The sequence below is a fragment of the Heterocephalus glaber genome, unplaced genomic scaffold (assembly GCF_053883595.1).
Source record: "Heterocephalus glaber isolate CG9 unplaced genomic scaffold, H.glaber_assembly_v1.0 deba00001442, whole genome shotgun sequence".
NCBI lineage: Eukaryota > Metazoa > Chordata > Mammalia > Rodentia > Bathyergidae > Heterocephalus > Heterocephalus glaber.
Genome location: NW_028258296.1, coordinates 28,885,129 through 28,911,536, shown reverse-complemented (window position 1 = coordinate 28,911,536; position 26,408 = coordinate 28,885,129). Strand labels below are relative to the sequence as shown.

Sequence of the window (26,408 nt, the reverse complement as noted above, 5' to 3'; positions counted from 1 at the left end):
AGTGGAGGAAGTTAGGTCACTGGGGGCATGCCCTTGAAGGGGTATTGGGACCCTGGTCCTTTTCTGCCTCTCTCTGCTTCCTGGTGGCCATGGGGTGAGCAGTTTCTTCCACTGCACTCTCCTGCTGTGAGGTGCTATGCCACCTCAGTCCCAGAGCCACAGGACCAAGCACTGTGGTCTGAAACCAGGAGCCAAAGTAAATCACTCCTTTTAAGTTGGTTTATCTCAGGTTTTTGTCACAGTGACCGAAAGCTAATTCTAAAAGGTTGATTCTAAAAATTGAAGGCAAGAAATAGTGTTTATTTTATTTTATTTTATTTTTGGTACCAGGGATCAAACTCGGGACCTTGCACCTGCAAGGCAGGTGGTGGCACCACTGAGCCAAATCCCCGTCCCAATGTTTATTTTATTTTGGCTATGTAAATGTAACTAGCAGCAGACCAAAGTGGTGACCAGAGTATCCGTTTCTTCACGGAACCAGTGTTCCTTTTCTCCTCCCTCCCCCCTCCCCTTCTTTCCTCTACTCTACTCCCCTCCCCTCTTCTCTCCTTTTTATCTTATTCTTCCTTCTCCTCGTTTCTCTTCTCCCACTTCTTCCTCCCTCTCCCCTCCTCCTCCTCCCCTTCCCCTCCTCCTCCCTTTTTCTTTCCCCTCTTTCTCCTCCTCCTCCTTCCTCTCTCTCTGCTCTGTCTCTGTCTCTGTCTCTCTCTGTGCCCCCCCCCCCATGTCCTGGGGATCAAACCTAGGGCCTCACTCATGCTAGGCAAGCGCTCTAACACTGCAGTACTTACCATCCCCATTTATTTTGTATATTCCACTGATGTCCTTTACCTTACCCTCATGTTTTCTGAGCTTTTAATCATGCTACTTCTATATTACCTACTCCTTACCTTTTTACGTTTCTTCCAAAAACAAACAAACAAACAACCCAAGAAACCTTTATCTATCTTCTGTTCTTATTTCCTCTGGGTCTGCAGCACAGTGGTCATACTGCAGTTTCCCTTCACTGCTTTCAAAGATTAGAGTCGCTCATTTTAAGGCCTCAGTAGCTTCTTCTTAATCTTCTGTCATCTTGCTGGAGTACCTTGAGTAACTCCTTAGGGAAAGAAATACATGAGGTAAAATTTTGAGTACTGTCATGTCTGAAAATGGGTTTATTTACATTTTTGCTTGGTTAATAATGTGATAGGGTATAAAATTCTAGATCAAACATTCTATCTATCAAAGTACAACATTTTTTCTCTCTGGAGTCTTTTAGCACGTATTCTTTATTCTTAAATTTTTCAGTGCTATGTCTAAGTGTGGATCTTCATTTATTGAACTGTATCCTCATTGGACTCTAAAAGATAACACTCTCATCTTCATTTTAGTAAATTATTTTTTTCTTATAATTTCCTTTTAACTTTTTTGGAATTCCTGTCATTTAGGTCTCTGGATCACCCCTTTATGTTTTTAATTTTTTCTGTTACATTTTGCATTTCTTTAAAAAATTTTCCTTGGGGCATTTTGTCAATTTAATTACCCAGTCCCACAACTGTTAATTATTTTGGCAAGCATATTTTTAATTTCAAAGAGCTTTTTCTCATTCTCTGATAGTTTCTTTCTCATGACACCTTTTTCTTTCTTTTTTTTTACTGTGATGCATTTTCTCTCAGTTATTTCTGAGATGTTTAGAAATTTTTGTTTATTTGTTTAACCTTTTTCTGTTCTATTAATTATCTCTGTTTTAGGTAGAATCATGTTTTCCTGTTGACTTATCTTTTCTTACTTTTTCTTTCCTCCTATGTTTGTTTTCTTTCTTTGTGTTGTTGTTGTTCCTCTTTAAGATTGATACAATAAGGAGAATGGTAGGTACTTTTAAGAACATAGGTAGACACTGTTCATTGTCAGAATTTTCTCTATGAAAAGTTGATGGTGAGAACTTTAGTGCTGGCAGGAAGCCACTTTTTGTTGAAGGTTCCTGTATTAACTCATTTTCTGTTGCTAAAACAAAGATCTCTGAGACTGAAGCATGTATAAATAAAAAAGGTTTATTTGGTTCACAGTTTTGAGGCTCAAAGTCCAAAAAGCATAGTGCCCCTGTAGCAATGTCATCGTGGTGCGAAAGAGTGCATGAGGGAAGAGAGTGACAGAGAGTGATTCCAGATCCCTTGAGTGTGTGTGTGTGTGTGTGTCTGTGTGTGTGTGTGTGTCTGTGTGGTCCTGGAAATTGAACCTGGGGTACTCTACTACCGAGCTACATCCAATCCTTTTTATTTTTTCTTTTGTAACTGGATTTTACAAAATTGCCTAGGCTAGGCTTGAACTCATGATCCTTCTGAATAACTAAGCTTGCAGGTGTGCACCAATGCACCTGGCTGGGCTGGCTCTTTATAATGTCTCACTCTTGTAGAAACTAACTGTGGTCCCACAAGAACTGTGTTAATCCTTTCTAAAAGTCATGTCCCCCGTGATCTCCCACTAGGTTTCACCTCTTAAAGGTTCCATCACTGTTCAGACTGCCGCACTAGAGACCATGCTTCCCACACATGAATCCTTGAGCTCTGAGCCCCCACTCAAACTCTATATAAACCACAGTAGTCCCTAAAGGCGGGAATGCAGAGGGTTCCACTGCAGGCTCCCAAGCCCCATGATGGTTGCCCTAATTGTCTTCAAACAGTGTATACAATTTCAGAGACAAGCCTCCCAGCATCTGCCTGTGGAGAGTGACTGGACCTTGTATAACCCGTGTAAGCAGAGGTGTCCACTGATTGTGCGTAAACTTCAATGGGCTCAGCCCCTTTCTCCATTCCCACTACCTGGGATCCTTTTTCTTTCCAAGCTGAGATATCTCTTAGCTTCTTTGAATAGTTTCATCTCCTTCATGGGCTGTAGCCCACTCTCCCACTGTATTTTCCAATATTTATGCAACCTTTGCTGTTTCCAAGATATTTGCTGGAATCTCCATTTTCTGACAGCTCCTTTCCTGTTTTCTTCTTTATTGTAGTTTTATGCCATTTTAATGCCCGAAATACCCACTTTAATTGCCATGTGGCATTCCATAAAATAGTTGTTTGTTAAATTGTAGCAAATGTATAAATAACGCTATGATGAAGATCCCAGTAGTTAAATCATTACATATATCCATGGTTGTTCATTTAGCGTAAGTTGTAAGAAGAATTGCTACAAGTAAATGGAAGTATCTATTTTTAAAAACAAAATTAAGCATGCATTTTATTCTAAGCAGCAATTTTATTTAAAGATACTTTCCCAACAGAAAATGTATTTCTACATAAAGACTTGAACACAAATGTTTGTAAGAACTTTAAGAACTTTATTGTATGTATGAAGGCCTCAAACTGGAAACAATCTCAGTGTCCATCACCAATAACTGGATAAGCACTTTTTTTTTTGGTACCAAGGATCAAAATCAGGACCTTGTGCTTTCGAGGCAGGTGGCGGCACCACTGACCTAAATCCCTGGCCCTGGATAAGGACATTTTTTTTTTTTTGGTACCAGGGATTGAACTCGGGACCTTGCGCTTGCACAGCAGGCAGCGAAACCACTGAGCTAAATCCCCGGCCCAAGGACATTTTTATATAATAAAATACTATTCCTAAATAAGAGGGAACAAATTATTAATAACATAAAACACAAGTGAGCCTCAAAAATGATCTGAGTGAAAGAAGCTATCCACAAAGAAAACAGTATGGTATTCCAATTTATGTGGAATCTACAATAGGCAAAAATAATCTAGAGTGAAAGAAAGCAGATGAAAATGGGTGTCTGGGGCAGGGATGAGGGGGCAAGAGATCTTTTAGAGGTGATATAATATTCTATATCCTGATTGAGGTAGTGTTTATAGAGATAGATGATAGATAGATGGATAGAGATAATGTCAAAATTTGCCCCAAAATACACTAAAATATTATGTGTGCAAATTATCTCTGTAAGGATAGCTTGGTACCCTTCCCACTATGAATAACTTAGTTTATGGATCAAGCCAATGCAGTGAAAAGTTTTTGTCCCATTTTAAAAACCAAAATAAATGAATCAGATCTGTTAAAGATAAGTTTTAAAGATATTATATATTTTTAAATTATTCTTATAGTATTTTAATTAATTTTATTATTAATTCAACACATCATCACTGCCCCCAAAAAAGAAAAAATAAACTTCTTGGAGAAGTTTATTTAGTTATTGTCATTATTACTATTGCTGTTTTGCAGTGCTGGGGATCAGACAGGAAGTATATTTTAAGAAATAAAATTTCACCACATCTCATAACAACCTCCTCAGTTTACCCCGATTCACAAACACAATAATCAGTTCAGTGTTTATATTCTCAATTATCTTACCTGATAAATATACTATGAGACATTCCCATGTATAATTCTGTAGACCTGGGATGCTATGCATTCTTGTGACTTGCATGTGACATTTGAGGCCTTTAGCTGAGCCAAGGGCTGTCGCTCTCCCTTGCTCTATTTCAGTTTTAGTCTCACGCTCCACACTCTTGGAGGCTGCTTTCCTGCACCTCCTCAGGCTAACACCGAGCCACCACCCCAAGCCCAGGATGCAGGGCGTCTGCCGCCCAGGCCTGAAAGCGTGTCTTCCTGTGACAAAGCCAGGGGCCACTTAAATGTTGAGGTGTAAGCATTTCTTTAAGAAATAAACCCAACAAAGCGTCTGAAAGGCTCAGGTAGCACATGCGTGAGACACAGGTTTCTAGACTGGTACAAAATTATTATCTGGAAAGTAATTGGAACATGTAACTTGCCAGTCCTCATTGGGAGACAGGTGCCAATGTGAGAATCCCACTCTGAGGACCCCAGCCTGGGAGGTAAGTAAAACTGCCCAGTCTTCACACTCAGGAAGGACTTGGGCTGGTACCACACTTGGATATGGAAGGGCTTGACTTCTTCCTCTGCTTGATTCTGAGTTTGAATTAGGCCTCCAATTGTCCATTTTTCCCATTACTTATTTCAGGAGGTTCTGTGACAGCCTTGGAAATCTGGAAGGGAAACATCTTTTCCTTTTACCCTAAAAGTTTTTGCTTCTGTGCTTTAGGAAGTCCTGAGTAGGTCTTGGGTCTCTTTCTTTGTCCTTCTAGAGTGTCTCTGGCTAAAATTCAGTTTTTGATACTGTTCCTCTTATCTTTTGCTATGTAAAAAAAAAAAAAAAAAGCCACTCCAGTTCTTAGTGCTTTAACCAGCAGCCTAGATTCTGTGCCACTCGAGGTAGTCCTTCAATTTGCCAGCCTCCAACATATCTTATGTTAATCTATTTAAATAGAAAATTAGAATGATGTATAGAGAAAAATGTGCCGCCTTGGCAGACCACCCCCTCTGCTCCCCTCCCCCCAGCTTCACCACTGGTTTTAATCCCACAGCATTCATTTATTTTGCTTATGAGTTTGAAATTCGGGCAGGCCTGAGCAGGAGCAGCTTCTCCCTGCTCTCCAGGGTCTCAGCTGGGGCTGCTCAATAGGAGCTGGAGAGTCCAACCTCAAGGTGGCTCGCACAGCTAGCAAGTTGGAGCTGGCTGTTGCCTAGAAGCCCAATTGGGTGTGAAGGCTGGGTGCTTTGGTTCCTTTCAACCTGGGCCTCTCCACAAGCCACTTGGGCTCCCTCATAATGTAGGGGCTGGGTTACCAGAGTGAACATCCCTAGAGGGCAAGGCAGACACATATGCCACTTTCATGCCCCACCTTCAGAGGTCATATGATGTAATTTCTATCACATTGTTGCTTCAGGAAATCATAAAGTCCACTCAGTTTCAAGGGGGAGAAATAGTGGCCCTTATCACTTGATGGAAGGAATATCATGGTTACATCATAGAAATAGTATGAGATGGGTGATAGTATTGCAGTCATTTTTGGAAAATGCAATCTGTCACCAGACCTTGATCTATTTTGTATTATGTTTAGGGTTTTTCTGATATATATTCACTACTTAATTATTGTTGTTTTATTCTGCCTTATGTCACCCTCTTCATAATCCTGTGAGGTAGTTATATTCCTTTTTATATATCCCAATGTGACTCACATACATGTTTACTTTATCAGGTATGTCCAGCATGTGGCTCATGGGTTGGACATGGCTGTTTGCCTGGGCTGCACTGAGTGATGATGGATTCTCTTGGCTGCATATAAAACATATTCTGTGGTTAATTATATAAGTAACAAAATTTCCTGTACTTTTTAATATTTTTTAGCTGGCACATTATTTTTAAAATTATGAATCTTCTCTTATCTGGATTTGTCTCCTCTTCACTGTTTGAAAATGGGATCAATGCAGGTCAGGCTATCCTCATATTAGCAGTGTGCTAGAGCTCAGTAGTACCGGTCCCTCAGGCAAGACCTAGTGTATGTGCCACCGTCCCCTTACACCACGTAACCATCTCACACTTTACATTTTAAATTTTATGTTTCATAAGCATTTGACTTTGAGGCCTCCTCCTTTAGAAAACAAAAGACCTATAATCTACCATGGAAAAGAACAAACAATAGTTATACCTTTCATTTGGAGTTTTCAAAATATTTCTATAGCTAGCTACCTTTGGGAGTTTCTTTCTTTTTCAATCTACTCTCTTTGGAAGTGACCATCAGGTTGCTGTTTTCTTTAAAAGGCACCACAGCTGTCTGCTGACTGGAAGGACAGATGGAAGATGTGTCCCATCTGGGTCCAGCTATTCAGTCCCAGGTTGGTCTTTTTGGGAATCCCCACAATGAAGCAGGGTTCTCCTTATGTTCCTGAGTTTCCCATTAACACTGGATCCACATAACTTGGAATTCCAAACAGGAGTAGGGAAAGCTCATACGGGGAGCACCAAGGCCAACATTTCCAGTGCACTGTCTCCTAGAGCCAAGTTCATGCACAAAGACCTTCTCTCTCAAGGATAAGGGCCCAGTGTTCGCTCCACTCTTCAGAACCAGTCCACAATATTCCTAGCGGCTCAAAGGCACAATGTTCACTTTGTCCTTTCAAGGGTTCTTGGTTTTGTTTCCAAAATGTCAACAGATAACTGTAAGTGTTGATTAAACAACCAAAAGAGCATTGCCTAAGGAGAGTATTCACTGCACAGTCTTCATTTTGCCCTTCAGAAAAACCTGGGCTGCACTGAAAGGGCTGCAGGCAGGTTGGGCTTCCTCTGAACACTTCCTGCCCCTTTGGGGCTTATGTTTTGTTTGTTCTGCATACCACTGGGGAATGAACCCAGAATTTCACATATGCTGGGAAAATACTTTATCACTGAGCTACACCTCCAGCCCCTTTTTATTTATTTGTTTTGAGACAGAGTCTTGCTAAGTTGCCCAGCAGCAGCAGGCAGGTCTCACTTTATAGTTCAGGCTGGCCCTGAACTTACTCTGTGGCCCAGGCTGGCCTCAGCTTGAGGCTGCTGGGATTACAGGTGTGCACCACCACCCCTGGGGCCAATCACCCCCTCCTCCATCTGTAACCAGGATCCTAAATTTCATATTTCTCACTCCCTTACTGTTCATTAGTCTTTAACATCTAGTCCAGCTAACTATCCAAAACTTAACAACAATTTTTCTTCTCCTCATAAGTCTGCAATTTGGATGGGATCCCATAGGGAAAAGTCATCACTTCTTCTCCCAGCAATAGCTGGGCAGCTAAGCTCTGGGCTATTGGATCCACCTCCAAGATGATTCGCTGCTGGCTAGCTGTTGGTGCTGGGTCCAGGCCCTGGAGATGTGGGGTTTTTTCCCCACGTGGGCCTCCCCATGTGGTCCTCACAATGTGGCTCGAGTTTTCCATGAAAGGAAAACTTAGTGGGATGTATTGGTTTTTGTGACCTAGTCTCAGAAATCACAGTTCCACATAGTAAATGTTAGTTGAAGCAATTAAATGCCCCATGTGGATGCAATAAAGGGACACCAACCCCACTTTCCTAGATGAGGGTCAGTGAGGTACTGGAGGAAAATGGAGCAAGAAATACTGCTGCAGCCACTTCTGGGAAAAGCAACCTACCTACCACCCTATATACCCCTAGATAATACATTATTTGCATGTTTTAAACACTATAGACTCATTCATATTGAATATATTCTTCTAAAGCTTTGTTTACTCAACATTTATGAGTCACTTAGTCACTGACAGTCTACAGCCATACCACCCTGATCCACACAATCTCATCTGATCTTGGAGGCTAAGCAGTGTCAGGCCTGGTTAGTATTTGGATGGGAGACTTAATCACTGAGAGAAGTTTGTTTTTAGAATTTACCACAATCTAACCTTTCCTTCTTTCTTTCCTTTCTTCCTTCCTTCCCTCCTTCCTTCCTACATGTCTTTATGCTGCTTGCTATTTTGTACAGTGCTAGTCTGAATATTTTCATTGAGTCCTGCACGTGAGCCTGGGGCAGGGGTTCTTAACCAAGAGGTGATATTTAAGAATATCAGAGACAGTCAGCAAATGTCTCATGCATTTTTAATTTTCATGACAGAATTCAAGGGAATTGCTACTGACATCTAATGGGTGTGTTGCCATCTAGCCATGGATGTTGCTAAATATTCTACAGCACGCAGCATAGCCCAGTGGTACAAACCTACGGCATGCATGTTATTTGTTTTTCTTTTAAGAAAAGGATGTCAACATATGAGTTGTTTTTTCTAAACTAAAACTTTCAATATTGAGGTTTAATTGCAGTGTTGGCATTTTGCAATAAATAAGTGGGCTTGGGTTGAAGTTTGGGCAATCATATCTAAAAGGTTCGCCATCATGGGTGTAGTTCCTCTGTAACAAAATCTGTCTGGTCAAAAAGGTCAGTGGTGCCAGTTGAAAAATCCTAGCTTAAGGTATATATCTAAGAGTGAATTCCCTAGGGATTTATAGTTTTAACTTTATGATATAGTTCTAAATAGTTTTCCCAAGTAGTTGAACCAGCTTATATTCCCACCAAAATAGTCATTCTATATCTGTTGATGTCTCTTAATTTTTGCCAATTCTTGTTTTGTTTTGTTTTTTTAACCCTTTGGAAGTGCATGTTCATATGCTTTGCCCATTTTTATGGTGTTGATTTATAAGAGTTCTTTATATATTCTGGATGCTAATCCCTTATGGTTGTAGGTATCACAAAACTCCTCCCAGTTTGTGGCTTATAGTCTCACTTCATGGTTCTTTTGTGATTTGAGGGATTGAAGCAAGAGCCTCACACATGCAAAGCAAGTTCTCTACCACTGAGCTACATCCTAAGTCATTTTTTATTTATTTTTATTTTTATTTTTTTGGTACCGGTGATCAAACTTGGGACCTTGTGCTTGTGGGGCAGGCGGTGGAACCACTGAGCTAAATCCCTGGTCCTTTTTTAATTTTTATTTTGAGACAGGGTCTCTCTAAGTTGGCGAGGCTGGCCTCAAACTTGCACTTCTCCTGTCTTTTTTTTTTTCTTAATTGAATTCATGTTTAATAATTACAGGCACCATGCCCCCCCCTTCCCCCTGCCCAGGCAGCAGCAGGGGTGGTGCAGGGGCTGGGGCATATGCCCCCAGCAGCGAGGACGGCAGTCCCAAGAGTGATTTTCAGAAAATAAAAAAGGACCTCAGGGGCAGGGCTTAGTGCCCCCCCTCAAGACACACCAAATTTCAAGACTTTATATATAATATATCTCTGTGCCCCTGGGGAAGGAGAGGGAAACCTGGCAGCATCCTGGAGGGGGCCCCAGGCAGCCCCAAGCCATCCTGCCTCTTCAGCCACTTTATTAGTTCAGACTCATCGCACTACAGGCACCTGCTGCCACCGCCGCCACCACTGCTGCCACCCCCTGCAGTCCAGGCGGCTGGCCGGGCCATTGGCATCCATGGGGCTCACGTCCCCAGCCCCACCCTCCCTCAGTTGTGGTCAGACTCCTCCTCCTCAGCCTCCCGAAGCCAGTTGAAGAAGGCTGTGACAGATTTAAGGGCCATGCCCTTGCCCAGCTGCTCAGCAGGGTCCTTGCTGCTCTTCCAGCTGTAGAATGCTTCCTCCTTCACCATGTCCTCATCATACAGCGCATTGAAGAACATCCGAAGCAGGTTGGGGGGCTGCTCCAAGGTCACCACAAGGGCCTGGAGGGCGTAGAGCGCTTGTAGCTCCTTCTGTTCATCACACAGGTACTTCTGTAGCAGTCGTGCTCGTGCTTTCAGCACCACAACATCCACTCTGAGAGGAGTCTCAAAGATAACTGCAGAATAGCAGACAGCTGTCATGAGGGCGTGAACTAATGTGTTGGATGCTGTCTGCTGCCCACTCAGATTGGCTTCTATCCAGTCCAACACCCGCTGATTACTGTTGCCCTCCTGCAGCAGCTTCTCCAGCTGCTTGCTCAGCTCCTCTAAAGGGACTGCCCTCTGCCCAGGGGCATCCGACTCCTCTCCCAGAGTATACTCCACCTTCTGTTCAGCAACGAATGCATTAACATCTTGGCCTTCAGGTAGAAACTCCTTCCAGCTGAGTTCAGCCTCTCGCCATAGCATCCCCACCTTTTTGGGACCCATGCTTTTGCATAGGAGCCTCAGGATCTCCAATAAGAGGGAAGTAGCTTTGCCCAAAGGAAGGTCTCAGAGGCTTTGTAATCTCCCTGAATAGTTCTCCCATGGGCAGCCCACCTTCCTGTAGAATGGGTGTTACCAGTTCTGCCAGATAAAGCCACACATGGGAGATGTCAATCTCCATGTCCTCCACCAATTCCAGGATTTCGTACAGCCCTTGGTAGTACTGGACGGTGGAAAGGTGCCCTGCACACAGCAGCCTGTGGAGCAGCTTCCCCATGTGCTCTCGAGCGATGGTGCTGCGCTCCAGCGTGGACTCGACGCCGTGCCACACAAAGATGAAGAGCAGGGAGGGCGAGCCCAGCTCCTGTACACACTGCAGTGCTTCCTTCATGTCGTTGAGATGGAGATACTCCTCAATGATGGCCTTGGACTTCTTCTCCAGCTCCTCCTCAGAGAGCGCAGCCTTCAGGGGGCTCACTGAGGGGAGGGTGCCTTTCTGCTTCACAGTGTCCCGGCCCGGTCGCGATCTTCCGTGAGGCTCGAGGCCTTGCGCAATCCCTCAGGCTGGGAAGGCTGCTCTCTACTCCGCTCTTCCACTTCTTTGCTGAAGCTTCGCTTGGTGCCAGGTGTCCGTGCACGATCTGATCGGTCCCCACGGTCGCCACCCCGTTGGCTCCGCCCTACTCGGTCTCCCCCGTCCCCAGCTTTCTCCCTTCGTTCCTGGCTCAAGCTACTCCTCTGCACCACACGTCTGTTATCTGTGCTCTCCATAGGTACTGCCTGTTGAAGAGCTGAGAAGCGATTCAAGGTACTAGTAGCTGGACGAGCAGGTTCTGATGCTGCATCGGAGAGCTTGGCTCCTGAGCCCCCACTGCTACCTTTGCCCCAGCTCAGTCGCCCTCCTGGTGCAAAGAGCTGATTGTTGGAATCAATGGAGCCAGGCTTTGTGATCTTGGTGAGTCGTGAGGTGTCAATGGGGTGGCTGCCTTTGCTGATGGGGACTGTGTTCCAGCCGCCATCGTCCACAAGTGGGAGGCCACGACTAATGGGTGGGCCTGGAGGGCCTCCCCGACGCTTGTCGCTGCCCTTGGCCATGAGCTGCTGCACTTTGACATGTTCGCGATGCCCCTCCATCTCGGCCTCCTTGTGGATCTGATCAATGGTCTTGGGACCCTGATCTCTGCGGCGTGGTACCCAATTGCTCTGTCGCAGATCCAGCACATCCTGCAGCATAAAGCGGATGTGAGATGATGTCTTCTTTTCTTTAATGATTTTTTCCATCTGGTTGAAATACTGATCCATTCGTGGCTTGGCTTTTGCAAAGTCCAGGTCTTTGCCAATGGTGGTGAGCAGGTGGCAGAGGCATTCCAGGGACTCCTCGTCGTGGTTCTTCAGTAGTTTGACCACGCAGTCACGCATAATCACCTCGGTTAACATCTTGCGCTTGAACAACTCGCCAATAAACTTGATGTTCCCTAAAGAGCGCCGTTGGGCCCTGTCCCGAGCCTCTTCTAACTCCTCCTTCAGGCGGCCCCGCTCCTCTGCCGTAGCAGCTTCATCCATTTCTTTTTGCTTTTTCTCAAAAACTTCATCATCATCTTTGTCTTTGTCAAATTCCTTCTGACATCAATTCAACAACAGTTTTCAGAAGTTCACAGTCACCACTGGCTTTTTTGTAGTGGGCACTTTCAGCACCATGAGGCAGCGGCACGTGTTGGCGTAGGCCACAGAGAAGCTGAGCTCTGAAATGGCCTTCTCGAAGATGAGGTCAATGACTCCTTTCAGGCGTTCCTCAGTGTCAATGGCCAGCTGTGTCACTTGCTTCATCAGCTGCTGGAACATCTGGGGTGTGAGCTTATTCAGGATGGAGCGCACCCTGCGGAGTAGGTCCTGGGTCTTGGTGCCATCAGCATCCTCTTCTCCTCGTTCCTTATCAGCCGCTGTCTGCTTGCTGCTGGGTTTCCAGGCTTTCTCTGCTTAATTCAGTTTTATATCTTCAGTCATTAACACTGTGACAATGATCTTGCGTGGTTCTTTTCGGGGGCCCTGCTGAGAGCGCCTGGGTCCCAAGCCAGCCTGCAGCCCTCGGGGAAGGTCCCCACCTGGCCCACCCCTTGGGGGCCCATGAATGCTAAGGGCTGGTCGGCCAAGGTTGGCAAAGGATGGAGTGAAGTCTGGACCACAGTTTATGCCGAGTAGTCTTGAGGGATCCAGCGTCCACAGTGGTGTCTTATTCGCCTTGTCCAGCACCACGTCAGTGATATGGGGCAACCCTTCTGGCTTCTGCAAACTGGCAAAGATGAACTGAAAGCCAAGCAGGAACTCTCGGTCATAACGCTTTTTCTCCTCCAGGTTTAGTGGCTTCCACTGATCTGACTTATAGTCGTATTTCTGTTCCCCAGGCTGAATGTTCTCAGCATTCTGGATTTTGTCCTCTTTGGAGTCCCAGGTCTCCTCTGCTTCCTCGGGCCGTGGGGCCACGCCGGTGCCCTCAGACTCTGGTCCTGGGTTGTTGTCTATGGGAGGCTGATTCTCTGCCTCTGGTACTACTGGGTTTGCCTCTTTGAAGGCATCTAGGAGGTCTCCCATAACCTCCTTCTTATTTAGCTCCTTAATTTTCCGTCTCCTCTTTGGCACAGATACTGCCACTTGGGTGGCTGCTGCCGCCTCCAAAGTGGGGAGGGACAAGTGGGCTGGGACAGGCGTGCTCTCTGAAGAGAGATCCTCTCCACCCTTCTCATTCTCAGCTTCGGCTTCTCTTCCTTCTTCCTCTTCCTCCTCCTCTTCCTCCTCTTCTTCCATTTCCTCCTCCTGAGGAGGAGAAGCAGCTGGAGGAGTTGCAGGTGGAGTGGCAGAGAGGATGGCGGAGGAAGCCACTGACACAGTAACCTCTTTAGCCTGCTCCTCTGGCTCACTGACTGGGCTCAAGTCCACAGCTGGTGGCGAGGGGGCTCCGTTGAGCAGTTCCTCAGGTTGGGCAATTGGAGCAACAGGCTCAAGGGATTCTGAAGGGCAAGCCACAGGCAGAACAGGGGCAACCTCTGGGCTTGACTCCACCTCTGGCTCCAGCTCCTCAGATGGCACCATGCCGTTAGCCTCGGGAACTTCTACCTTGTGAGATTCCAGGGGGGCAGGAATCTGAAGCGCACTGGAAGAGAACTCAGATTCTGGAAATGGTTTGCTAAGTGTCACTTCTACTTCCAGTATGGGTTTGGCAAGAGGAGTGGGTTCTGGAGAGAGGCAGTATGGCTCCTCAGTTTCGTGAGAGATGGGAGTTGATTCTTCTACAGACATTTGTATCATCCCCGTTGGCATAGTGTCCCCAGGAAGAGAGAGGACTCCAAGATTAGGCTCAGACCCTGGTTCCAAGATTGGGGGTGGTGATGGGGTTGGAGACGGTGATGAAGGCTGGGACTCTGAAGGGCTGTGCTCTGGGCCAGGCAATCCTGGCCGGCTCCCAACGAGCGCTCCCTGAGCCCGGTCATCTGGCCGGACAATGACAGCAACCTGGGGCGTCTGCCCATTAGCTTGAGGCTCCAGACCGCCTCCCGTCTGGGGAGGGGTGGGTGTGGAGGCAGTTTGGGCCCCAGACATGATCTCCTCCATGATATCTTTCCCTCCTTGGTTCGGATCTCAAATTCGGATAGTTTTATGTTCCCTCTTAGGAGCAATCTGGGGTGGCTGGTTCATCAAAACCAGGGCGGGGGCCACACCAGCAGGAAACTGCTGCACACCTTGGGCTGGGTAGTAGGCGCCAGCGTAGGTCCCAAACTCAGTAGGGCTTGCACCCAGATAGAAACTTGAGGCTCCTGGCTGCACAGGGTACTGCTGTGTCAGGACAACATATGTGGAACGCCCCTGTCCAAGGATGTAGTAGGCCCCCTGGGAGGCTGAGTAGGAGATCTGGGAAGGGATCATCATTACTTGGGATCCAGCAGGGTAGACATGGGCAGCTGGGCCAGGCTGGGCAGGGGCTGCACTCTACACTCGAGAGGCTGCACTGCTGGGAGGCTGGGCCCGGCTAGGGTAGAAGTGCTGGCGGGGCTGGGAAGGCGTGTTCATTTGTGTCGCTTGTGACGTACTGAACACCACCGGCGCAGTCTGCCCCGGGGGGGGGGGGGGGAATGCTGGCTGACGAGGGAGACCAGAGTTCAGCAAGAAGGGAAGGCCAGGTGGGGCTGAAAACCAAGCTGCGGGAGTCCAGAGGATGGGGGGAGGGGGGCTGTGGGCTGTGGAGCTTTGTTAATTTCATTTGGTACCACATCAGGGTCCCCCCAGCACCCCCTCTGTTAAGAATAAGTCCACGGTGCGGCCTACAGGTTCTGGGCATCCGAGGGCCTTCAGTCTCCTTCAGTCCGCGGCCGAGCCCCATGCAGCCGCACAGACATAGTCCACAACCATTTCCGGCTCCCTGCACATATCCCCGCACTTCTCCTGTCTTAACCTCCCAAGTAGCTGGAATTGCAGGCATGCACCACCACACATGGCTTTATAGCTCTTCTGATGAATAGATGTTCTTAAGTTCTATGTAGTTAAATCCATCCATCTTACACTATCCTGTATGGCTTGTAGTTTTGAATATTTTCCAAGAAATTCTGTCTTGCTCTCAGGTGCTTCCTAATTCTCAAGACTGGCAACACATTGGGAGGTCTCATCCCTCCAGTGAGTGAGACCTGAAGTTCCTTTTGCTAATGCCAGGTGTGTTTACCTTCCGCCGTGTTTGCTTAGTCCTCATGAATACTAGGCTTCCAATTTGATTTCTGGATACACTACATTTCTCTGTTGGTATTGGACTATTTTCTATGACTTTTCCAGCCCTCTCTGGCCAGGACTGGACTTAGCTGTGTGGAGACTAGCTTCAAAATGAACTTATTTCTCTGGAACCACAGCACCCCATTCAGGATCAGCACTGCTGAAGATGTCCCTTCAATGTTCACTTCACCAGGATTGAGCCCTAATTTCTTCATTATTCAGGTAGTTTCATTTGCACCCATCTGGTGCACTGTCCTCCAGGATGATGTAAAGAATGGGGTGGAAAATAGGAAGAAAAAGGGCAAAGGGGAAGGGGACATGGGAGGGGGAGGGGAAAGGAAAGAAGGGAATGGAATTAATATGAGAAAATGAAAAAATGGAAACAAAGTCTTTCTAAATAGGGAGGGGTGGAGGGGTTGAAGGGAGAGCAGGGGAATGGGGAAAAAATAAGAACCAAGACAGATTATGTAAAGGTGCAAATTTCCAATGATGAATGTCAATATATACCTAAAATATACCAATAAAATTAATAAAAGAAAAAAATTAATAAAAGAAAAAAATTATGATAAAAAAAGAATCGAGTGGAGCTGAAGATCCCAAGTGGTGCCCAGGAACATTGCTGTCCACAGGAAGAGAGTCTCAAGGTGAGCCTCTCTGCTCTGACCCTGTATTTTTAAGCCAGACCTACCCGCTCGGTGTCCCTCAAAGCTGACCACAATTAAAGGATTGCTGTGGACATCTCTGCTCCATCCAGGAAATCAATAAATCTAACTTTGTTTCCCTTTCGCTCGATTCTAGCTCTGCCCAGGTCTCGAATTTTGATATCCCTTCCTTTCTGGATCCTTCCTTTCTGGTCACCTTTCAGACTTCACACCCGTCTGAATTTCCCTGGCTTTGACTTTTGGGGGTTTGTAAGGATTTCAGGTGAAACTCACCCTTTGGTTCTGATGTCTCTTATCTGCACCAAGAAAGACACTTCACCCCTGACTCAAGCTTCCATGACGCAAAGCCAGCAGTTCAGACAAAGTTCAGGGGAGGTGTTTCTGGGTCAATGCGGAAGATAAATCTTAAAGTGGGAAACAAGGAGAAGGTAAAAGTAAGAGTCAAAAAAGCTAAACAGCAGGAGGGATAGGAGGATGGATAGATATAGTGAGGTGAGGAGATTTGCAACCCAGAAATGTGTGCCTATGGTGCAGAGCCAGCACGTGGGGAATTATAATTAAGAATACAGGTTTTGTAGGCAGATGAGGATCTTCTAATCCTACTGGTTGTATGTCCAAGGTAGGTAATCCTCCCAGAGCCCTGTTTTCATCATCTGTAAAGTAGAGCTGGTATAATAACTTATATGATTGTATGAAAATTAAATAATAATAGTCAAAGTATTTGCATAGTATTTGACGTAGAGTAAGTGTTCAAAATAGTGGCTGTTATTGTTATTTTTAGTTCAGGAAGAGAATGCCAGCTGGTAAGTTCCTTTATGGTTGGGTGACAAACCATGGCCTATATGTCAAATCAAGTTCTCTGGGTGTCTGGACTATGAGTTAAGAATAGTTTTTTACCATTCTTGAAAATGGTTGAACAAAAATCAGATGAATAATATTTCATCATGTGTGAAAATGTTGTGAAATTCAAATTTCACTATCCGTAAATACAGTTTTACTGGAACAAAGCCATGGTCATTTCCTTTGTATTGTTTTGCTTTCTCCCTCTCTAAGAAGTTTGCCAACTCTTGACATAGGCCCCACAGGCTAGGAGGAAATGCTTTAGTCAGTTGGACCTTGCAGAAACGGGGTATCTCTTCTGCCATGCATACCTACGTAGTATGGCTGCCTCTCCCTTCTTACCTGTCCTCCTCTGGGGTCCCAGAGTACGTTGTGGTCAAGCTCTCCTCATTTGACCCAGTGCTCTGATGTCTAGATTTCTCAACAAGGATCCTGAGCCATTGCAAAATCATTTGAGGGAAAGAGACATGGTTTATTTGAAATTGAAATGGAAAAAAACATGTGAAAGTGCTCTGTAAACCCAAGAGATTTATTGGTCAGCAAATAGTGATCAAATGATATTCAGTGATGTTTGGGTGTATTTTATTTCTTTAAGCTTAATAATGTATGTTTTGGACCGGGGATTTAGCTCAGTGGTTTCACTGCCTGCTGCGCAAGCTCGAGGATCTGAGTTCGATTCCTGGTACCAAAAAAAAAAAAAAAAAGAGAAAGAAAAGGAAAAAAAAGAATCTGTGTTTTGGTCACTTTTTCTGAACAAAATGTTTTACTAACCAGATCAAAAAAGATTTTAAACCAAACGAAATCCCCACAAAGTTTGTCAATCCCAGTTCTCCCAACTGGAGTTGTGAACCATCATAGCTTGGTCAGTAGAGAAAATCTTGGCTCTTCTGCCTTGTTTTTGCCTCCTCTCTGCTTCCTGTTCACTGTCTTCATTTTCTTTTGTTTTTTTCCAAAGCTTTGTGAGCTTTGGGTCACTGGTGTAGAGATCAGATGAAAGTCATTGTGTTTGAAGAAGCCAAGGAAGTGTGAGCCAGGGTTTTAAGAGAATTGACAACCAGGTATGGACACTCCTCAAGGAGATGATAAAAGTTGGAGTAGAAGGGACAGGGTGGGCCAGGTCCCCATCCTGTTGTGGAAGACCCAGGATTGTGGAAAGTGATGAGGAAAGAAGAGATAGATGGAATGAAAATCAAAGGGCATTTTTATAGAGGAGGGATAAGCAAAGTGTCAAGAGAGCTAGGACAATGCTGAGCTCCTCTGGGTCCCAGTAGGATTTGGGAAAGTGAGCAACCTTCCCTGGAGAAGGTGGCACAGGAAGGTTACAGAGAAGCCTTCATGGAAGAGAAAAGGGAGGTCTCCTGGGTTGTTTATCTTTCAGGGGGCCCCAAGGATATTCTGGGGAAGGGTAAGAGGGAATTCCAGGAAGAGGGAATGAGGAAGTGGAAAGGACCTTGAAAACAACACAGGATGGAGAATGAGGAGACAAGTCTTGAGGGGTTTACATTTTGGGTGGAGGCTAAGGGCAGCAGGAACCTGAGTCACTTAGGATTACTGGCCCCAAATTCTGAATGAAATCCTGGGGTAAGTGAAGTTGTTTCATTGTGGGGTCAGGGGAGGAGGAAGGGGATGGGTGTGGGAAGCCTGACACATCCAGGGCTGGAGGTGGGTATTGCAGCTGCCATCAGTCATTCCCTTCATGTCAGGCTGGAATAAAATACCTGCTACCCAGTCATGTATGCATCAGTCAGTTTCTCTTCATTTCCTGAATAACTCACATCTAAGCAGATACAAGTGCTAAGGGAAGAGGCTCAGATTTCTAAGGACCTTCTGTCAACATGACTCATACTACCCTGGAATGCCCTTCCCCTAAGTATTTGTGTGGCTTACTTTCCTCTTCAATCAGGTTTCTCTCAAAGAGGGGCCTTCTCTGATGCCACTTCCCAGATAGCCCTTCTCATCACTTTCAGTCATCTTCTGCTTTATTTTCCTTCATGACACTTTTGTCTACCTGCCACTTTCTGTATTTGTGTATTAGTTGTTACCTGCCATTCTTACTTGAATGTAAGCTGCATGAGGTCAGGGGCTGCCTGCTGTCTCTATCCTATTCCACAGAGCCTGATTTAGAGCAGAGCTCAATTACTAGTTTTGAACAAGCAGATGGATGAGCAAGGACTGGCAGAGCACAGGCAAACCTGACTTCACAGCTGTACACATAGTCTCTGGGGTTGCATCTTACAGTTAGATGCTGTTGTTCCTCTAGTGATTCTGTTGCTGCGACCTTTGGGTAGTCTCTCTTCACCACTCTCTTCAGAAGTGAATTGTGGGGCCAGGGATTTAGTTCAGTGGTTTCGCCGCCTGCTGTGCAAACGCAAGAACCCAAGTTCGATCCCCGGAAAAGTGAATTGTGTAAAATACAATGCCCACATGGCTCAAAATTTTTTATAATTAAATCCGGCAGCTAAAACCTCAGCTACTTGCCTTCATCACTCTCTTCCCCCAGCTTGCCCTTCCTCTTTACCTGACTTTTTTGATGTTGGCCAAGATCACAGAACCTGAGATTAGAATCAGAAAATTGAGCTTCTTTTATGACCCCCTACCAAGGCTTGTGGGAGCACTGATCCCTAAACGTGTGACTATGTGATCGTATGATAGGGGCAAGAGGAGAGCTGTTACCTTCAGAAAGGCTGCTTCCCTCCAGGATTGATGTCTGAGTAGGAGCTGAAGGAAGAGTAGGATTTAGCCAAGCAAGGGGGGGGGGGGGTTGGGAAAAATGGACAGCAGGGAAATCCCTGAGGCTTGAAGTAGGGCCTGTTAGCAAAACCAGAAGTGTGAGGTGCTCCAAAGTCTAATAGAGGTGGGAGTAGTGGGATAAAGCTGGCCAGTCTCAGCTTTAGTACTCACTAGCTGTGTGCTGCTGTCCCTTTTGAGAAGGACAGCAGTTTTGGGGTTGCAGGAGGCAATGTACATAAAAGGCTTAGCAAAGTGCCCTACAGACAGCAAATACCCAATGAACAATAGCTATCGTGTGCCATATTCTATGCCAAGTGGTGGTTCAGCGCCCCAATGGAAGTGGGTGAACTGCAGGCTCTGGAAAGATCTCTCCCAGGCCACTTAACTCTTCCCCGTAGGGAAACCTATTGCCCTTGCGAGAAGCTCAGACCTTTTTTGGGGTCTCTAAACCCAGAGAGCTTGCTTCATACAAGCCTTGTCTTACTACACATCTCCTGTCTTGCTACTTTAGGAAAGCAGAGAAAGCCTTGGAGTAGCTGTGAGAATAAAAAGACAGGTCACCTTCAACCAAACTTCTTAGGCTGGGGTCCAGATCTGAAGTGAAGTAAGAAGGGTGAACAGTTGGGGATCTCACTTCAGGAAATGAGAACTGCCCAGAAACTGTCAATCCAGGCTTTCTTTGGTGTTCTAGTGGCTCCATGGTTTTGTTTCCAGGTTTTTAATTCAGGCTAAAATAAGCTCATAATAGAGAGTACAGTAATTTATGAGTCCCACAATAACAGTATGATTAATTTCCCCTTGAACATTAAAAAAATCAGGGACTAGAGGTGTAGCTCAGCGGTCGGGTGCTTGCCTAGCCTATATGAGGCTCTGCATTACCTACAAAAAATAAATTCAAATCTATAGACAATTTAAAAGTTTTCCACAGGTTCATAATACAATGCACAGGTACAACCATCACCAAGATTCGTGACCTGTTAATGTTGTGACATTTTTACTCTCTGTGTATAACTTCTTTGGTTGATAGGAAGCTCTAGACTGGTACCATAACACTTTACCCTAAAATCTTCAACATATATTTCCTAAAAATAAAGGCTTTCCATGAGATAGTCACAATCCTAAAATCACACCCAGTAAAATTCAATATCATCTGGGCCGGGGATTTAGCTCAGTGGTTCCGCTGCCTACCTTGCAAGCGCAAGGACCCAAGTTCAATTCCCAGTACCAAAAAAACAAAAAAAACAAAAATTCAATATCATCTGACTGCCTTTACACTCAGGTCAGCACAGGGATACGAAGCACTATTTCAACTTGCGTTGATTAACACTTCAGCTGGCCCTGGACAACAGCTAGTCTGACCGCTGCTTCATCTCCTCGCAGCTGCCCTGCAGGTCCTGACTCACAGGAAAAAATTCCCTCAGTGGAGGTACCTGCAGAATATGTAACAGTTCATTTTGATTCTGAACATTAGTGCTGCATTTACACTCACAGTGGATATCTGGAGCCAGCAAAATCAAACATTAGACTTGTATTGTCAAGATAAAAGGAGAATGGTTTAAAGTTATAAAAAAATTCATCACACAATATTTAGCTTGTGTTTAAATTTTTCTATTTGTCCCAAAAATATTCTTTATATCCAATTTTACACTAAAATCTAATTCAGTTACATTTGCATTTGGTTGTTATGCCTTTTTAGTCTATTTTAACTTAACACAGTCCTTTATTTTTCTTTGTTTTTTATTGATATTAATTTGTTAAGTCTCATAGAACATCTCACGTTTAAGATTTGTCTAATTGTGTTCTGTTGTGTAAATAGATTCCAGGCAACTATTATTTTTTCAAACTTATTTGTTTCATTAAAAATAATAGTAATATATGCTAACATTTTTGGACTTTAGAAATATGTAAAGTAGAAAGTTAAATTCTCCATTTCTTTTTGCCCACCAGCTCTTTGACCTAAAAGTATACACTGGTTGTAGTGTATCCCTCCAGAAACATTAGTACCTACACCTAGATACATAGCTATGTAGATTTATTTTCCCACCATGTAACTAATCTTCAACCTTACATTCATGTGAACATATTATTCCCACTAATTTTCATCTTTCTACTTAATTTATCTTAAATGATGTGATACAACAATACATTCAGATAATTTTTCTTCTTTTAAACATCTGATTCCACTGTATGGATGTATCATAATTTGACCAATCTTCTCTTAATCAACATGTAGGTTATTTCCAGGTTTTCTTCTTTTTCTTTCTATCACTAATAATGCTGACATAAATATCTTTGAACATAGACATGCTGTATTTTTGTTACATATTTGGATGGGTGAAGTTGCTGGGCAAAAAAGTGCATTTAAAACTTTGACAGCTTTATGGCTGCATCTACTTGCAGGATGCTTAGAGGGTGTTAGGTTGCAGTGCTGGATATGGAGCCCATTCTGAGCAGCACTGTCTCAGTCTAGGAAAACTCAACTGTAATACCTTGTGATTTTTAGCAAAATTACAGCAGTCTAGATTGAAAATTGTTTCCGTGAATAGATTTTTTTTTTAATGGTACAAACTGCTAACTCCAAGAAGTTCCATAGATAAAATTGCACTTAAAGCTGCATTTGGGAAAATGGGCACAAGGGCCGGATAAAGTATCTATTCTCTGTATTACTTTAGGAATTGGACAATGAACCTTTTTGAAACATGAGTAATGAAATGATGAATTGGAACTGGATGCATAGGGTTATTGAGAAGAGCCTGATGACAGAGGAGATAATACAGCTACTGAGGAGGCACTCTGGGAGGCTGAGACAGGAGGATCATAAGCTTGAATCCAACCCTGGGCAATTTTGTGACATAGTGGGACCCTGCCTCAAAGTGAAAAATTTAAGAAAAGGGCTTCCTTAGTATTGAAAATACAACTACTGAGGGGGAACATTTTCTTAGGTGGCTTGCAAATTTCTGACCCTCAGTCAGGGCATGACAATTACTAGCCTCCCATAAGTAGACCTTATCAAGTAGTTCATAGCACAATACCAGAAGAAAACTGTGCAGCTGGCAGAGAAACCCTAAGAAATACATTTCTGTGATCTTATTGTCTTATCTTCATTAAAACATGATTTTTCTAAGTTTTTCAGGCATTGTTACACTTCTTGTAATAAGTAAAATTTTTGCCGAGCGATATTCTTTTTAAAAGATTTTAATTGACATATAGTAATTGTACATATTTATGGCTATAGTATGACATTTCAATACATACATACAACATGTAAACATTAGATCAAAGTAATTAGCAATGTCTTAGTTACTTTTCTCATTGCTGAGATAAAATAGTCAACAGCCAAGGTTAATGGAGGAAAGGTTTATTTCAGCTCACAGTTTGTAGAGGTTTCAGTTTATAGTTGGCTAGTTTCAAGGCAGAGTGGCATGGAAAAGGAGAAACAGTCCATGGCAGAGCAGTCAGAAGACAATGGTGCAACAGCAGTGAGTCTTCCTTTCCCTTTTATCCCATCCAGGCTGCAAGCCTTTTTGGTGGTGCCACACCCAGGTCTATGCTAATTCCAATTAGTGGACTAATTTAGTACCACACACCTTTAATTCCACTACTACACACCCTAGATCCAGTCAGCTCCAAAAAGCCTCACTTATGAGTGCATGAGGTTTTGGTAAGACATCTAGATACAAGCCATAATATAGCATATCTATCAGATCAGATATGTATCATTTTGGGGGGTAGGAAACATTCAAAATCATCTTTGCTAACTAGTTTGAAATAATTATTGCCAACATAGTTACCCTACTGTGCTACAGAACATTATAGAATACTCTTCCAACCTCATATCCACTGACCATCTTGTCTCTGTCTCCCCTCCCCTATACTCTTTCCAGACTCTGATAACCCTTACGCTTCTTCTTATTTCTATTAAAAAGCATTATTCTCTCTATATTTTGGCATATAGAAATCCAAGATATACTGTTAAGTAAAAAAGCAAGATGGATTAAGACATATAATATGCTACAATTTATCTAAAAATATATGAGGGACTTATTTATTTTTTATTTATCTATTTTTTGAGGGACTTATTTAAAAAGTTCAACAATGCATGAAAAAAGGTATAAAGATTGGAAAGGAGGAAATATAGCTGTATTTATTTGCAGGTGGCATGATTGTGGATATTGAAAAGGCTAAGGAATCTATAAATAAACTATCTAAACTAATAAGTAAATTTAGTCAAATTCATAAGACAAAGGATCAACATACTCAAATGTCCAAAGGCTAGTGAGCATATGAAAAGTGCTCAATATCACTAGTCATCAAGAAAATTAAAATTACAATTACAATAAGATAGCACCACAAAGGGTAAATTTTAAAAGATTGTTGAATATTAAGTGCTGGCAGACATGAGAAACAATGGGAACTATCATACCCTACTAGTAGGAATATTAAAGGGTACAACCACTTTGGGAAATTGACAGTTCTTAATAAAATTGAATAGAAACTTTCCCTGTAACTAGCAGTGTGCTTGTAAATGTTTAACAATTGCTTGGGGGGGGGGGTGGAAGAGAGGGAAGAGCTAATTTGTAGCATTCACCGTCTTTGATTCCAAAATATCAACCTGAAATCACTTGAAGGTAGAGTTGGGAAGAACTATACCAATCAGTTCCAGAACACCAGAAATATGGTCCAGCAATTCCTCTCCTAAGTATGCACCCAAGAGAAAAGTGCATACATCCACACATAAAAGTGTGACTTGTATGAGGTTGTTTATAGCCGTTTTATTCATACCTAATAGACAAAGCTGAAAACAATCTAGAAATCTGTCAATCAGTGAAAGGAATAAACAAATTGTGATGTATTCATACAATAGAATACTAATCGGCAATAAAAATAATGAACTATTGATATAATAGCACAGATAATTTTCAAACATATTATGTTACTTGAACCAGGTATAAAAGAGTGTGCTCTGTATAATTTCATTAATGTAAAAGCCAAGAATGAACAAAATTAATCTTTGGTGACAGAAATCAGAATAGTAGCTATTTCTTCTTTTCTTTTTTTTTTCTTTGGTACCGGGGATTGAACTCTGATCCTTGCACTTGCGGGGCAGGTGGCGGAACCACTGAACTAAATCCCCAGCCCTAGAATAGTAGCTATTTCTGAGGGATGGGAGTTGCCTTTTGGAATGATGACAGGGCAACTTTCTGGGGCCAAAAAAAATGTTTTTGTCTTGATTTGGCTACATGGATGTATATGTACTGTACTTGCCAAAATTCACCAACCCATACACTTATATTAAAACATACCTCAGTAAAGCACTGTTGATATAGAATGAAGATAATGGGTTTGATTCATTTAGAAAGAACCAATAGAAGAATAAATCATAATTTTAAAATGCTACATATGGAGGTATGGAGAAACAGGAAAGGAACAAAGTTAAAAGCTAAAATGTCGTTATTTGCAGATGGCATGATACTCTATATAGAAGACCCCCAAAACTCCATCAAAAGACTTTTAGACTTAATAACCAAATTCAGTAGACTAGCTGGATACAAGGTCAACACTCAAAATTTAATAGCCTTCTTATACATGAGTAACAGACTCATTGAGAGAGAAATTGAGGAAACATTTCCTTTTACAATAACACCCAAAAAAATGAAATATCTAGGAATAAATCTAACAAAGGAAGTAAAAGACTTCCACCTTGAAAATTACAGCACTCTGAAAAAAAAAGATCAAAGAGGATATCAGAAAATGAAAATCCCTTGCTCCTGGGTGGGAAGAACCAATATAGTGAAAATGGCCATACTTCCAAAACTGCTCTATAGATTCACGGCACTCCTGGTTGAAGTTCCAACAGCATATTTCACAGAACTAGAGAAAACAATCCAAAAATTCATTTGGAACAAGAAGAGACCTAGATTAGCAAAAGCAATTCTAGGCAACAAAGACAAGGCAGGGGGTATCACAACCCCCAACTTGAAACTATACTACAAAGCTACTGTGATAAAAACAGCATGGTACTGGCAAGGAAACAGACCTGAGAATCAGTAGAACAGGTTAGAAGATCCAGAAATAACTCCAGACACACTCAGCCACCTCATCTTTGACAAAAGGGCCAACCACTCTCACTGGAGGAAAGATAGGCTCTCTAAAAAATGGTGCTGGAAAAACTGGGTTTCAACTTGCCAAAGATTAAAACTAGACTCACATCTCTCATGATGCACAAAACTAAAATCAAAATGGATCAAAGATCAGAAACACTAAACCTGCTGGAAGAGAGCTTAGGTAGAACTCTTGAAGACATTGGTGTAGGAAAAGATTTTATGAACAAAACCTCAGTTGCACAAGAACTAGCACAAAGAATCAATAACTGGGATCTCATCTTATTAAAAAGCTTCTGCACGGCAAGAGAAACCACTAACAGAGTGAAGAGACAATCCACTATGTGGGAAAATTTTTTACCAGCTGTTCCTCAGGCAAAGGTCTACTATTTAAAATATATAAAGAACTTACAAAAATCAGACCTCCCAAATTTAAAGACCCAATCCAAAAATGGGCATCTGAGATGAACAGACATCTTTGATGAAGAAGTAGAGGTAGCAAATAAACATATGAAAAAATATTCAATATCACTGGTCATTCGGGAGATGGAAATGAAAACAACGCTGAGATTCCACCTCATGCCAGAAAAAATGGCTGCTGTCAAGAAATCAACCAATAACAAATTCTGGTAGGGCTGTGGGAAAAAGGAACCCTTCTCCACTGTTGGTGGGAGTATAAACTACTGCAACCACTGTGAAAATCAGCGTGCCAGTTCCTCAAAAAACTAGGTTTAGAGGTCCCATTTGACCCAGACATTCCCCTGCTGGGTGTCTTCTCAAAATAAATTTAAAACATCATACCACAGCAATATATGTGCACCTATGTTTATAGTGGCACAGTCTGTAATAG

The 26,408-nt window shown here is 43.3% G+C and overlaps 1 long non-coding RNA gene and 1 pseudogene across 2 annotated transcripts in view; one reads left to right on the top strand and one right to left on the bottom strand.

Moving 5' to 3' along the window:
* The window catches only part of LOC147827671 (uncharacterized), a 109,640-nt gene that overhangs the window by 27,072 nt on the left and 56,160 nt on the right, over positions 1 to 26,408 (top strand). The gene's annotated exons all lie outside the window — the stretch shown is intronic.
* Positions 9,404 to 14,580, bottom strand: LOC101726227 (eukaryotic translation initiation factor 4 gamma 1 pseudogene; annotated as a pseudogene).